This window comes from Schistocerca nitens, chromosome 6 (assembly GCF_023898315.1).
Source record: "Schistocerca nitens isolate TAMUIC-IGC-003100 chromosome 6, iqSchNite1.1, whole genome shotgun sequence".
Classification (NCBI taxonomy): domain Eukaryota; kingdom Metazoa; phylum Arthropoda; class Insecta; order Orthoptera; family Acrididae; genus Schistocerca; species Schistocerca nitens.
Window position 1 is genome coordinate 709518834 of NC_064619.1, and position 15619 is coordinate 709534452.

The following is a 15619-nucleotide window of genomic DNA, read 5'->3' on the forward strand; positions in this document are numbered from 1 at the left end:
TGCCTCGTGATGTCTGGATGTTGTGTGATGTCCTTAGGTTAGTTAGGTTTAAGTAGTTCTAAGTTCCAGAGGACTGATGACTATAGATGTTAAGTCCCATAGTGCTCAGAGCCATTTGAACCATTTTTTTTTTTTTTTTTGCACTGACGTGAATGAAACACTTTAGTTCAACACTACATGGTATATAAGGTCCTCGGCGACAATCCTTGCTTGACGACAAATCAGCAACAAAGGATAATTTTTTATTTGTTAAGAAAGGTATCTCTCTTAAAAAATTACTAGCTGATTACATGACGGTTGCCCGTCACTAATGTATCCCCCCCACACTGTGAATAGGGAAAGGGATGGTAACGGTCTGTAATGTGAAAACAAAATTCGTTTATCCACGTGTTTTAAAAGTACACTGAAGTGACAAAAGTCATGGCATACCTCCTCATACCGCGTCGAACCTTATCTTGCCCGGTGTAGTGCAATAACTCTGCATCGTATGGACTCAACAAGTCTTTAAAAGTCCCCTGTAGAAACACTGAGCCACGCTGCCTCTATAGCCGTCCATAGTTGCAAAAGTGTTGCCGGTGCACGATTTATATCCCATAAATGTTCAATGGGGGTCATGTCGGGCGATCTGGGTGGCCAGTTCATTCACCCGATCTGTCCAGAATGTTCTTCAGTCTAATCGCGAACAGTTATGGTCCAGTGATTCGGCACACAGTCATCCGTAAGAGTTCCACCGTTGTTTGGGAACAGTGGTCTCCAAGTGGCCGAACTTGACCATTTACAGTCTATGATCGGTTCAATTGGACCAGAGGACCAAATCCATCCCACGTAAGAACAGCCCACACCGTTGTGGCACCAACACCAGCTTGCACAGTGCCTGCTGACAACTTTGGCGCATGACTCCGTGGTGTCTGCGCTACACTCGAACCCTACCATCAGGTTTTACCAACTGAAATCGGAACTGACCAGGACGCGGTTCTCCACTCGTCTAGAGTCCAACCGACATGGTCACGCGCTCAGAAGAGGTGCTGCAAGCGATGTCGTGCCGTTAGCAAAGGCACTTGCGTCGGTTGTCTGTTACCATAGCCCATTAATGCCAAATTTCGATGCACTATTCAAACGAATACGTTCGTCTTACGTGCTACGGTGACTTCTGTGATTATTTCACGCAGTGTTGCTGGTCCATTAGCACTTACAGCTCTACGCAAGCGCCGCTGCTGTCGGTCGTCAAGTGAATGTTGTCGGCCAGTGCGTTGTCCGTGGTGAGAAGTAATGCCTGAAATTTGTGGTCTCGGCACGCTCTTGAAAGTCAGAATTACGTAAATATTTAAACGGTAATAAACAATATTTTACCTATCTACACAGTTCAAAGAATAAAGAAAACGGTAGCCACCCTAATTAGGCATGAGAATGACTGACATTCTTGTTCAATAAAATAGGTATGAGTAACTTTAACGGACAATCACAACCTATACTTTGCCACACGCGAGTGCAATGGACTCTGGCACCTGAATACAGTATGTTCATGTTAAGGTTCGAGCTAACAGATCAGAAAAAACTATTTGCATAAATATAACAGATAACGAAACACACTATTGTTTTCATAGATAGTGGTCTTTCTATTAATCGTTATCTAGCATGAGCACAATAGACAAACTGTTGATCCTGTTACACCTTTAATATGCACTTTTAATACACAAGAGGAACCCAATATTATACAGAATTTCACTTGAATAGCAAGAGTAATTGAAACTTTCTACAATTAAGTAACTTTGTGTATTTGAACTACTTTCAATGGATGGGGCACCTTAATCTTGACCACTGTAGCAGAGCAAATTAAACACACTTTCAATACACTAGACAAACAAGCCCTTATCAAGCATGAACATGTAACTTTCAACAGTAATAGTTCTCAACTTTTACTGCAGTAGAACACAAATTGACGTGGTTATAAGACAATAGCTCACCTTTGGGTGATTTTCAGCAGGCTGCACTGTGATCATTTAATTTGCAAAACTCTATAAACTACAGTTTGGAGAACATTCACTTTAGAAGTGGGCAACAAAATATTAATAAACAGTTTTAATAGAAAGATTATTTTCAACAAGCATCATTTACTATGTAACTCAGTTCCACTACATAAACTTTAACTTTCTTTTTAATATCTTCAAGTGGCATTCGCTACGGTCGCAGGTTCGAATCCTGCCTCGGGCATGGATGTTTGTGATGTCCTTAGGTTAGTTAGGTTTAACTAGTTCTAAGTTCTAGGGGACTAATGACCTCAGTAGTTGAGTCCCATAGTGCTCAGAGCCATTTGAACCATTTTTTTTTCAAGTGGCATTAATTAGTAAAACACTGGGCTTTCCTATTTTCACAATATGGACACTCGGTAAGCATTTTTGTCATGGGAAGGACCCTAAGTGGTTGTGTGACTATGGATAAAAAATCAAGGTAGGTATTAGAGTTCGATTATAAGTTACCTTACATTTGCGCACACTAAAGCATTCAATGAGCTGATCCTTCACATTGCAAATTTACAATTCCTTGGTTCCTTTTTCAGTGACTGCGCAACGTGGTGGCGAGTGGATGTCGGTGGGTGGATTAGCATGCGGAAATGCTGGACCCTGTCATTTCTTGATGGCGATAATACGTAGATACCAATTCCAGAATAGTTCCAGCTCTTTATCCGTCCATCCGAGACATTGGAAAGTGGCACGAAAACCCTCTCTCGGCACCAGCACAATACACAACTTCTACATGAGCAGTTGACAGTTTGGTAGCTCGTCCCCGACTGACTCTCAATCCACCTCTTCTACCTATGCCAACCACAATTTGCCCGCGCTACTCAGTTCCGTTCCCGAGGGGAGCCACACCACCTTTTACATACAAAATAACTCAGAACCCCAAGTGAAGGTCGGCAGTTTACACAACAGCAACCAAACATATTAATTTAAACAGAACATTTGCGTATATTGACAATTCTTCAAAAAATTATTCACACAGAAATTACAATTATATAAATTAAGTTTTGTTCCTTCCAAATGAGACAAAGAATTTAAATGATAGATACACTACATTGCATAGAATCAAACCGTGACATCAAAGTTTTTTCCACAGAAAAGGATAACGACTCTCATGGTATCGATTCAATCCAATAACATTTACAGAAACTCAACGATGTAACATTAAATGAAACAAAAAGGCAAAATAAATCAGAGCATTAGAGCTATGGTCTTACAAAGTTTAGGTCGGTGCTGGAGGCGTGATCGGATGGCCCAGGCGGTTAAAGCGACCGCTAACGTAAAGTGGGAGATCCGGAGACGATTCCCGGTCCGGCGCAAAGTTTCACTCTCACCAGTAGATTAATAGCTCAAGTTCCATCATAATCGCAATTGCGAATACATTTCTTGTAATGGCAAGTGGTTTTATTCCAAAGAGCACAATGGCACCTTTCCTCGCGGTATGTGGCAGTTCTGTCTTTAAGTGCATGTGTTAAGTGAAGCTGATTGTAATGGCTGTGCGTATAGTGTGGTGTCATGTTTGTGTTGTATGATGATGAGAAAAGGGAGAGATCGAAATATGGGTGCCAGCACGTGGATTACTCCTCTTGAATAAGAGCAAAAGAAACCCAGGGCTTAATATCCTCACCCGACAGACGGACCATTAATATCACATGCGCTCACTCCTTGAGACCCTGCGGAGATGTCTGGAATATAATCCAGAACATTGACTCAAAGTCTCATGCTCGGGAACTTTACGCCACCATCTCCTCTTGCCGGCCAAACCAGGACTCGCCCCAGATACCTGCAAACCCACTGCTATCGCGTAAGTGTGGGTTAGCGAATTCTGCTACGGAAGTAGAATCATCACCATATGGAAAGTAGTTAGGTAAAGGACGTTGAATCAGCAGTGCGATTAATCAGAGGTAGAACATCCCCCCAGAGTAGACGGAAGTACATCTGGTCAAAAAGTATCCCCGCACCTGTTAGTGAGCACTAATGCGGAGAGTGCCCACCCTTCGGCTATACGGCAGCTTTAACTGTGCTGCGGACTCAGTGAGGTATCTGAATGTCTCTGGAGGAACGGCAGCCCATTTAGCCTCAATGATTATTATGATGATGAAATTTGGCAGCTGCGCGGTTATCAGCGTCCGTACAAATTCCCAAACTTTGCTCAGTCTCGCCAGTTCTATGAATGATGATGAAATGATGAGGACAACGCAAACACCCATTCATCTCGAGGAAGGAGAGAATCCCTGACCCCGTCGGTTCTGCCTCGAGAGCCGAAACCTCACAAGGTTGGCCGCTGGGGTCTGGAACGAAGTCTACATTCTAATTCATCTCAAAGATGTTCGGGTAGGAACTGTGTGCAGGCAATTACATTTCAGGAATATCGTTGTCCACTGGTTGTTTGGTTGATTTGGGGGAGGGAACCAAATAGCGAGGTCATCGCTCCCAACGGATTAGGGAAGGAGGTCGGCCTTGCCCTTTCAAAGTAACTATCCTAGTATTTGCCTGAAACGATTTAGGGAAATCATAGTAAACATAAATCAGGATGACTGGACAGGGTTTTGAACCGTCGTCCTCCCGAATGAGAGTCCAGTGTGCTAACCACTGCGCCACCTCGCTCCGTATTGTCCACAGACCATTGCCTCCCAGGTGCTCCTTGATAAAAGGGTGCAATGTAATGCTGATACAAATAATCATTGTTTCCGAAATGTTTCTCTATTGCACGCTGTACGCAGTACTGTAAAACGTGTTGATATCCTTCTACATTTAGAGTTTTTTTTTAAGCGCAATAGGGAGACCACGTCCTAAATACGAACAACAGCCCGATAGCATAACAGCACCACCTCCTCCGTATTTCATTGGTGGCACTATACACGATGACAGACAACGATCTCCAGGCATTCCCCAAACCCGAACCCTTCCATCGGATTGCCATAGGTTGATTCATCACTCCAAGTCACTCGTTTCCAGTCGTTCACTATTTAGTGGCGTCCCTCTTTACACAACCTCAAGTGTCGCTTAGCACTGACTGCACAGACTGATGACCTCAGATGTTAAGTCCCATAGTGCTCAGAGCCATTTGAACTGACTGCACATATGTTTGGCTTATGACCCAGTTCTATTTAACACCTTAGGCACAGTCATTGTGCTAGCTGGGCAGCTGGTAGCACTTTGGAACTCACAAATGATTCATTTCTTAGATTTCATTCTATTTTTTTACAAGCACCCTCTGCAGTGCTCGACGATTCCTGTCCGTCAGTACACGATAGCTGCTTCATTTTTGTCCAGCTGTGGTTGTTACATCGCTTTGCCACTTCACAGTCGCACCAACGACGTGTCCGCCTACTTAGCTGGGTGGTTCCGTGTTTGCGTCCTATGCAGCGGGCCCGGGTTCGATTGCCGACCGGGTTGGGGATTTTCTCCGCTCGTGGACTGGTTGTTGTGTTGTCCTCATCATCATTTCATCCTCATCACCGACATACGAGTCACACAATGTGGCGTCGACTGAAACAAGACTTGCACTCGCCGGCCGAACTTCCCCGGATGGGGCCACCCGGCCAACAATGCCATATGCTCATTTCCATTGTTCCAACGACGTGGGCAGCTTTAAAAGGGTTGAAATACCCCTGATGCATTTGTTGTAATTGTGACATAGAACGACTAGTCCACGTTACTGCGTCTCTACTGACAACACAATACGCCCCGCGTTTTTTATACCGGTGAGTCCGCCTACGGTGACATTTAGTCGTCAGCTCCGCATTATAAAGAGACGTCCACATACTTTTGGTCAGATAGTGCACGTAGAGAACTTTTTTGTATGAGCAGCTACGCGGGATTACTTTTAATAATAAGGTTCTTGTTGCAGGCCCATCACAAGGCTATTGGCCTCTCTGCAGGGAGAATGTAGCCTTTCTTCGCCGCGGCAGTAGGAGGGGGAGGGTGGCGAGCGCATCTGCTCGATCGCCTTTTATGACCGGTTTGTTAACAGGGTGAGTGGACCAGGGACCTTCCTGGAGGGAACGCAACGAGGAAAAGCTCCGCCCCTACGCGGAATGCAACCCAAGACCGCCAGTGCCCGAGTCAGGCGATCTACCCGCTAGACCACCACTTCCACCTATCGTTAATAACACTTACAGGAAAAGGAATAATGTAGTCAAAATGACCGAACAAAAATACGAACGAGAGAGTTCTTGGAAGACTTTGAAATGAACCGCCCTTGTTGACATTCTGACACACCGGTAATCCTTTTAATTACTTTCTTTGCTTCAGAAACTGCTGTAAAGTAGTAGTTGTGAACATAAATTGAAAAGAGAAGAATGTTTTCTCCTTATCTTAATTCGCGTCACAGAATTCTTGCTATCGGACTGGAAGGAGGCTGCTTCTTTCCATTAAGCTAATGCCCTAACAGGTCTATGCACAGTTCCGGTGAAGTGTGGAGCTTCCAATCGTTCCTTTATGACAGAGGGATCTGATGTTGTTGTTGTGGTCTTCAGTCCTGAGGCTGGTTTGATGCAGCTCTCCATGCTACTCTATCCTGTGCAAGCTTATTGCAACCTACATCCTTCTGAATCTGCTTAGTGTATTCATCTCTTGGTCTCCCTCTGCGATTTTTACCCTCCACGCTGCCCTCCAATGCTAAATTTGTGATTCCTTGATGCCTCAAAACATGTCCTACCAACCGATCCCTTCTTCTAGTCAAGTTGTGCCACAAACTTCTCTTCTCCCCAATCCTATCCAATACCTCCTCATTAGTTACGTGATCTACCCACCTTATCTTCAGCATTCTTCTGTAGCACCACATTTCGAAAGCTTCTATTCTCTTCTTGTCCAAACTACACTCCTGGAAATTGAAATAAGAACACCGTGAATTCATTGTCCCAGGAAGGGGAAACTTTATTGACACATTCCTGGGGTCAGATACATCACATGATCACACTGACAGAACCACAGGCACATAGACACAGGCAACAGAGCATGCACAATGTCGGCACTAGTACAGTGTATATCCACCTTTCGCAGCAATGCAGGCTGCTATTCTCCCATGGAGACGATCGTAGAGATGCTGGATGTAGTCCTGTGGAACGGCTTGCCATGCCATTTCCACCTGGCGCCTCAGTTGGACCAGCGTTCGTGCTGGACGTGCAGACCGCGTGAGACGACGCTTCATCCAGTCCCAAACATGCTCAATGGGGGACAGATCCGGAGATCTTGCTGGCCAGGGTAGTTGACTTACACCTTCTAGAGCACGTTGGGTGGCACGGGATACATGCGGACGTGCATTGTCCTGTTGGAACAGCAAGTTCCCTTGCCGGTCTAGGAATGGTAGAACGATGGGTTCGATGACGGTTGGGATGTACCGTGCACTATTCAGTGTCCCCTCGACGATCACCAGTGGTGTACGGCCAGTGTAGGAGATCGCTCCCCACACCATGATGCCGGGTGTTGGCCCTGTGTGCCTCGGTCGTATGCAGTCCTGATTGTGGCGCTCACCTGCACGGCGCCCAACACGCATACGACCATCATTGGCACCAAGGCAGAAGCGACTCTCATCGCTGAAGACGACACGTCTCCATTCGTCCCTCCATTCACGCCTGTCGCGACACCACTGGAGGCGGGCTGCACGATGTTGGGGCGTGAGCGGAAGACGGCCTAACGGTGTGCGGGACCGTAGCCCAGCTTCATGGAGACGGTTGCGAATGGTCCTCGCCGATACCCCAGGAGCAACAGTGTCCCTAATTTGCTGGGAAGTGGCGGTGCGGTCCCCTACGGCACTGCGTAGGATCCTACGGTCTTGGCGTGCATCCGTGCGTCGCTGCGGTCCGGTCCCAGGTCGACGGGCACGTGCACCTTCCGCCGACCACTGGCGACAACATCGATGTACTGTGGAGACCTCACGCCCCACGTGTTGAGCAATTCGGCGGTACGTCCACCTGGCCTCCCGCATGCCCACTATACGCCCTCGCTCAAAGTCCGTCAACTGCACATACAGTTCACGTCCACGCTGTCGCGGCATGCTACCAGTGTTAAAGACTGCGATGGAGCTCCGTATGCCACGGCAAACTGGCTGACACTGACGGCGGCGGTGCACAAATGCTGCGCAGCTAGCGCCATTCGACGGCCAACACCGCGTTTCCTGGTGTGTCCGCTGTGCCGTGCGTGTGATCATTGCTTGTACAGCCCTCTCGCAGTGTTCGGAGCAAGTATGGTGGGTCTGACACACCGGTGTCAATGTGTTCTTTTTTCCATTTCCAGGAGTGTAGTTATCGTCCATGTTTCACTTCCATACATGGCTACACTCCATACAAATACTTTCAGAAACGACTTCCTGACACTTAAATCTATACTCGATGTTAACAAATTTCTCTTCTTCAGAAACGATTTCCTTGCCATTGCCAGTCTACATTTTATATCCTCTCTACTTCGACCATCATCAGTTATTTCACTCCCTAAATAGCAAAACTCCTTTACTACTTTAAGTGTCTCATTTCCTAATCTAATTCCCTCAGCATCACCCGATTTAATTTGACTACATTCCATTATCCTCGTTTTGCTTTTGTTAATGTTCATCTTATATCCTCTGATATCAGAGGCATTAGAAGGGCGACCTGCGCTCGAGAACACCAGACTTCTTTATTGCTTCCCCAGACAGACAGAGAGAGAGAGAGAGAGAGAGAGACAGACAGACAGAGGTAAGGGGGGGTATTGTCTCGCTGCACTCAGAAGAAGACAATGCGCCATGTATAAGGTCGACGTTCAATTCCTGAAAGAGAACTTGATCGGACGATCTCAGATATCCTACCAGTCGAGAACGAGGGCAAAGAAACTCAGCGTCAGACCTAAAAAATGTTTGTTTTCCATTGCAACCTGAAATAAATGCTCGGTCTCTCTCTCTCTCTCTCTCTCTCTCTCTCTCTCTCTCTCTCTCTCATCTCTCTCTCTGCCACACACACACACACACACACACACACACACACACAAAGTGTATTAAGATAACAGGGATTATCATTTAAGCACCTATTTCACTTTCGTAATGATCAGCTAAATTTTCATGAAACTACTCATCTGTCTCTGACTTATTGGAAGTTATATTTTATAATGTTTCATCGATTTATAGACGTTGCTCTATCATAATTATTTTGTGATCTTTTAGAATCACAATTTCCTTCCCATTCTGCGTTTTAAGCATCTGTTGCCAGCGTTTATTTTTGGCTACATTCGTCTGCACTGCAGAGCCGACACGGTTTTATTGTGGCACTCTGTTCTGAAGTAGACGTTTCGAGTTCAGATTGCGAAACGACTTTTTACCACAAGTAAGCTATGTGATCAAAAGTATACGGAAACCTGGCTGAAAATGACTTACAAGTTCATGGCGCCCTCCATCGGTAATGCTGGAATTCAATACGATGTTGGCCCACCCTTAGCCTTGATGACAGGTTCCACTCTCGCAGGCACACGTTCAATCAGGTGGTGGAAGGTTTCTTGGGGAATAGCAGCCCATTCTTCACGGAGTGCGGCACTGAGGAGAGGTATCGATGTCGGTCGGTAAGGCCTGACATCCCGGAACTGCTCTTCAACAGTGGGAAGCAAGAAGGTGCTTAAAACATGAATGTAGGCCTGTACTGTGATAGTGGCACGCAAAACAACAAGAGGTGCAACCCCCTCCATGAAACACACGACCACACTATAACACCACCTCCTCCGAATTTTACTGTTGACACTACACACGCTGGCAGATGTTCACCGGGCATTCGCCATACACACACCCTGCCATCGGATCGCCACATTGTGTACCGTGATATTCTTTCCCCACAACGTTTTTCCACTGTTCAATCGTCCAATGTTTACGCTCCTTACACAAACAGAGGCGTCATTTGGCATTCACCGGCGTGATGTGTGGCTTATGAGCAGCCACTCGACCATGAAATCCAAGTTTTCTCACCTCCCGCCTAACTGTCATAGTACTTGCAGTGGATCCTGATGCAGCTTGAAATTCATGTGTGATGGTCTGGATAGATGTCTGCCTATTACACATTATGATCCTCTTCAACTGTCGGTGGTCTCTGTCAGTCAACAGACGAGGTCGGCCTGTACGATTTTGTGCTGTACGTGTCCCTTCACGTTTCCACTTCACTATCACATCGGGAACAGTGGACCTAGGGATATTTAGGAGTGTGGAAATCTCGCGTACAGACGTATGACACAAGTGACACCCAATCACCTGACCACGTTCGAAGTCCGTTGAGTTCCGCGGAGCGCCCCATTCTGCTCTCTCACGATGTCTGATGACTACTGAGGTCGCTGATATGGAGTACCTGGCAGTAGGTGTCAGCACAATGCACATAATACGAAAAAGGTTTGTTTTGTGGGATATCCGGATACTTTTGATCACATAGCGTATTTAGCCAACTGCGGAAGGAGAGGTGATGATGTAAAATTCCTAATTCCGACTTTGCGTTAGTGTCATCGATTAATTTCCCAATCTCTCCACAGTGTCCCATTTGGCGAGGATGTATAACGTTCCCAAATATGTGAGTAGCTCGAAGACTTCTTAAGTAATAGAACCCAGTACGTTGTCCTCGATGGTGAGTGTTCATCGTAGGTAAGGGTATCATCTGGAGTGCCCCAGGGAAGTGTGGTAGGTCCGCTGTTGTTTTCTATCTACATAAATGATCTTTTGGATAGGGTGGATAGCAATGTGCGGCTGTTTGCTGTGGTGTACGGGAAGGTGTCGTCGTTGAGTGACTGTAGGAGGATACAAGATGACTTGGACAGGATTTGTGATTGGTGTAAAGAATGGCAGATAAATCTAAATATAGATAAATGTAAATTAATGCAGATGAATAGGAAAAATAATCCTGTAATGTTTGAATACTCCATTAGTAGTGTAGCGCTTGACACAGTCACGTCGATTAAATATTTGGGCGTAACATTGCAGAGCGATATGAAGTGGGAAAAGCATGTAATGGCAGTTGTGGGGAAGGCGGATAGTCGTCTTCGGTTCATTGGTAGAATTTTGGGAAGATGTGGTTCATCTGAAAAGGAGACCGCTTATAAAACACTAATACGACCTATTCTTGAGTACTGCTCGAGCGTTTGGGATCCCTATCAGGTCGGATTGAGGGAGGACGTAGAAGCAATTCAAAGGTGGGCTGCTAGATTTGTTAATGGTAGGTTTGATCATCAGGCGAGTGTTACGGAAATGCTTCAGGAACTCGGGTGGGAGTCTCTGGAGGAAAGTAGTCTTCTTTTCGTGAATCGCTACTGAGGAAATTTAGAGAACCAGCATTTGAGGCTGACTGCAGTACAATTTTACTGCCGCCAACTTATATTTTGCGGAAAGACCTCAAAGATAAGATAAGAGAGATTAGTGCTCGTACAGAGGCATATAGGCAGTCATTTTTCCCTCGCTCTGTTTGGGAGTGGAACAGGGAGAGAAGATGCTAGTTGTGGTACGGTGTACCCTCCGCCACGCACCGTATGGTGGATTGCGGAGTATGTGTGTAGATGTAGATGTTATTGATGGTGATCCGTTTGTTGGATATGGACATTAAAGTACGTTTACTAAAGACTTATTTAACGGAAATGTCTGGCCGAAATAGTGTGCCCTCAACATTGCTGTAATGTGACTGCAATACATGACAGTACTGCGCTATGTCTGGGCAATATTGGTGATGCAGCATTCTGCTGCAGGTAGCTGCTGAGGTTGGCCGACTTTGTCCACCAAAGGTGCAGAATATTTCGTATGACCGGATCGTATCTGGGCTATTCATGTCTGTAAATACTTCCCTCTCACTATTAGCCTTGATTCCTTTTTTTCACGTCGACCGCGCTTCATTGCCACATCAGATAATCTAAGCGGTGGAACAGTATTATTTCGCTTCACTTCGAAAGTTCCTCCGTCAATCCTATCAGGTAAGGATTCCATATATAGCGCAAGGGTACTTCACGAAACGGCGGACAGTCTTAGTGTAAGCAGCCCCTTTAGTAGATCTGTCGCGTCTGCTAAGTATTTTACAAATAAAACGCATTCTATGATTCCCCTTCCCCACAACATTTTCTATATGATGGTCCGGTTTCAGTCATTCATAACTGTAACCCCTAGGTATTTAGTTGAATTGACAGTTTTTCAATTTGTGTGATTTTTCGTGTAACCGAAACTTAATGGATTCCTTTTCGTACTCATGAGAATGACCTCACACCTTTCGTTATTCAGAGTTAATTGCTATTTTTTCCACAATGCAGATATCTCATTATGATTATCTAAATCATTTTCCAGTTCGTTTTGATATTTTGGTAATACTTTCGTTAGGTTAAATCGTCGAGCGTAAATCTTTCGACTGGACGCCACTCGGCGACTTTCGTGATCCTAATCCACCCGTTATCCAACTGGGGAAAGAGTATCTACAGTTTTAAATCCGAATCCACGTGTCGTTCTTGACGACTGTCCACATCGTAGAGAGATGAAGGCTAGATCAAAGGGAGGCTGAAAATTTCCTTGTTCCGACCGGGATTCGATTCTACGACCTCTCAATTTCCAGGCACAAGCTTTACCGTTGGACCTCCACTTCCGACATCTTCTGATGACTTTACGAGGCGGTAAACGGTAGCACCATCTGCAAAAAATCTAAGAGGGCTGTTCAGTTTGTCGCTTAAATCGTTGATACAGGGTATTTCAAAGTCTTTGAGACAAATGTCAAGGTGTGATAGATTTCATTATGGTGAACAATTTTTGTTAGAGATAAAATGTTCACTGACACTTGCCGGCGATGTTGTGTGTCTTTTATAATTTATTATGTCCCTGAGAGGCGACAGGATATAGCCACTGTGTTGCATATAAGCCAGTCATTTGCACTGCGTGAAAGAAGGTAGGCCGAGGTTCCAAAATATCTTTATACGCTTAGAGACATTCATTCTTAACGTTTTCTGTTGATCTGTCAATTTACCAGGGTAGGTAGCTTACAGATGCAGCACACCTGTTTTGTAGACCCTGCTACTTAGTTAAAATATCGTCCCATCGATGACTTTTACTACGAAATCAGGAATTCAGTGGCACAATCAGGAAGATATACCATAGGCGCGCAATCTGATTAGAAGTCGCTTATGAAGAACTAAGTCCAAAACTTTCTGGAAATCTAGAAATATGGAAACCCCTTGATGTCCCTTGTCGGTAGTACTCATTACTTTGTGCGAATAAAGAGCCAGTTGTTTCCCAAGACAATAGTTTCTTAATCCGCGCTGGTTATGTATCAAAATATCGTTTTCTACTTTATTCAAGGCAATTTGACTTCATGTTTTTAACATATCACGTACGTAAATGCTTTACAGGGGGAAAGTTTACATCTTCTTCTCTTCTTGTTCCGAACTGGCCAATTCTTAGCAGAATATGCTAAGTACAAAGTTACAATCATCAAAGATAATAGACCACGAAATATTGATTTTGCGTATTCTCATTCAGAACATCAAATAATCACCCTACATTGAGGGCATCATGCGCCAGAATAGCGAAGCTACACAAAAGGACACGTGATGTCACGTGACTCGAAACTAGCACAGACTGGTGGTCACCTTTTTAACCCCATTTAGAAGCACATCAGTTCACATAAGGAAAATGTCAAACTCTCGCTGACCGGAGAGAAAATCCTCTTCAAACTCAGCTTTGTATATCTACAAAGCAGCACAATGAAGGGTTTAGAGAAGCAGCCGTGACTCCAAGGAAGACAACAAAAAATCGAAGGAAAACTCACCTGTAGCACTGAAGACTGTGAATATTCTAATTTCGAAGCTGACGCCCAGGCGAATTTTGAGAATCGATTAATTCCTTTTGAAAAAGATTTTAATTGAGTTGAAATTAATATTCAGCTAATGGAACCATTTGTATGTGCACCGTTCGGATTTTACGAGCAAAAATATGCAAAAAACACGCTTTTCTCGGAGTTCTTTGGAGCTCACCACTTCTACACCTCAAACTTGTACGAATCCGTTCAAACTTTGCACGAAGGTAGATAAATGGATGAAGTCAAAACGAAATTTTTGTATCCAGTAAACTTAAAGGCGAGGTAAATGGGGTACGTAAATTTCGTTCTTACGTGAATTGAATGCATGGAAAGCGTCTAAAGTGAATCTAATAAATAAAAAATGTATCCTTATGATAAAATTTAAAATTCGCTTTCAACAATTTAGCTTCATTCGGATTTTACGAGGAACAAACACGTTTATTGAGTTTTTTGCGGGTGGCACTTCTGTGTTTCAGACTTGTGCGAATTGGTTCAAATATTTTAAGAAGGTAGAGAGCTACATATAATTAACGGACGTCCTGTTTTTTTTTTTTCGTGAAAACTTTATCCGTTACCACGATATAAGCAACATGGTTCGAAGTAGAATAAAAATCTGTGCCGCATCTTTCGTCGCCCGAGTCAACAAAAATGTACATCGGCTGCCAAGCTATGACGATCTAATGTCGAAATTATGGTAGAGTAAGACTCCTATTCTAGCACAAAAAGACGAATATTTCCTTGGCGAGTTAGGGATGTAAAAGAAGGTGAAGCAGCTTTTCGACTTAGCTGGCAGCTTCCAAAACATTTAAATCGAAACATCTTGACATATTCGCGTTTACTTACTAGTTAACCCTACTTCCGGAGCACAGTAAGCTCTCTTAGCTGCAAGGTGTTGGCACACCTGCATCTCGCAATTTGTAGTCTAAAGTCCCTGATGCTGTGCGCAAAATCCAGAAGATTCGCCACCACCGCAAACAATTCAAAATATCATACTTGTAATAAGTAAGCAAGTTCTTCCGGATGGTTAGAATTTCTAGGGGCGTATTTGTTCCTGAGCGGACGGTAAAACAATTTTTTGATTTCTGGTTGGGTGGTTGGATTGATTTTTTTCCCCTAAGGGGACCATTTCTCGCCAAAACTCACCCCCTGTCACATATATGGTGAAGGGCGTAAGGACAAATGGACAGAAATTTGTGTGCTTCTGAAGAATGGGACGCATCTACAATGGGAAGTATCCGAGCATTTATAATAGGAAGCATCCCAGAGCGGGGATGAATGTATTCTAAACGTTAATGACACGTTGTGTCATATTGCATGACGTGACAAATGCCATGCTGGATGGCATGGTGGCGTGTGTCATGTATACGACATGGGATGATGTGTCATGTTACTTTACATGATGGTGATAATTAAATGGACACCCTAGCTGCAAACAGGCGTTCATGTACTTAATTGGGGACATGTTGAAAATGTGTGCCCCGACCGGGACTCGAACCCGGGATCTCCTGCTTACATGGCAGACGCTCTATCCGTCTGAGCCACCGCGGGCACAGAGGATAGTGCGTCTGCAGGGACTTACCCCTTGCACGCTCCCCGTGAGATCCACATTCCCAACATGTCCACACCACTACATTCGTAGTGCGCCTAATAGATGTTTTGCCCATCATACTCTTTACTCGTGGCAGATTAATCTACCAAGTCCCGTACGAGTTCGGGCATAGCGTGTGCGTTCGCACAGAAGGCACAGACGCACTATCCTCTGTGCCCGCGGTGGCTCAGACGGAACCGCGCGACTGCTACGGTCGCAGGTTCGAATCCTGCCTCGGGCATGGATGTGTG

The 15619-nt window shown here is 44.9% G+C and overlaps 1 protein-coding gene and 1 non-coding gene across 2 annotated transcripts in view; one reads left to right on the forward strand and one right to left on the reverse strand.

Annotated features, from left to right (window-relative positions):
• The window catches only part of LOC126263582 (sodium channel protein 60E-like), a 347601-nt gene that overhangs the window by 88774 nt on the left and 243208 nt on the right, over positions 1–15619 (forward strand). The gene's annotated exons all lie outside the window — the stretch shown is intronic.
• On the reverse strand, positions 15255–15329 carry Trnat-ugu (transfer RNA threonine (anticodon UGU)). The gene has a single exon. It is a non-coding gene; the product is annotated as a tRNA-Thr (tRNA).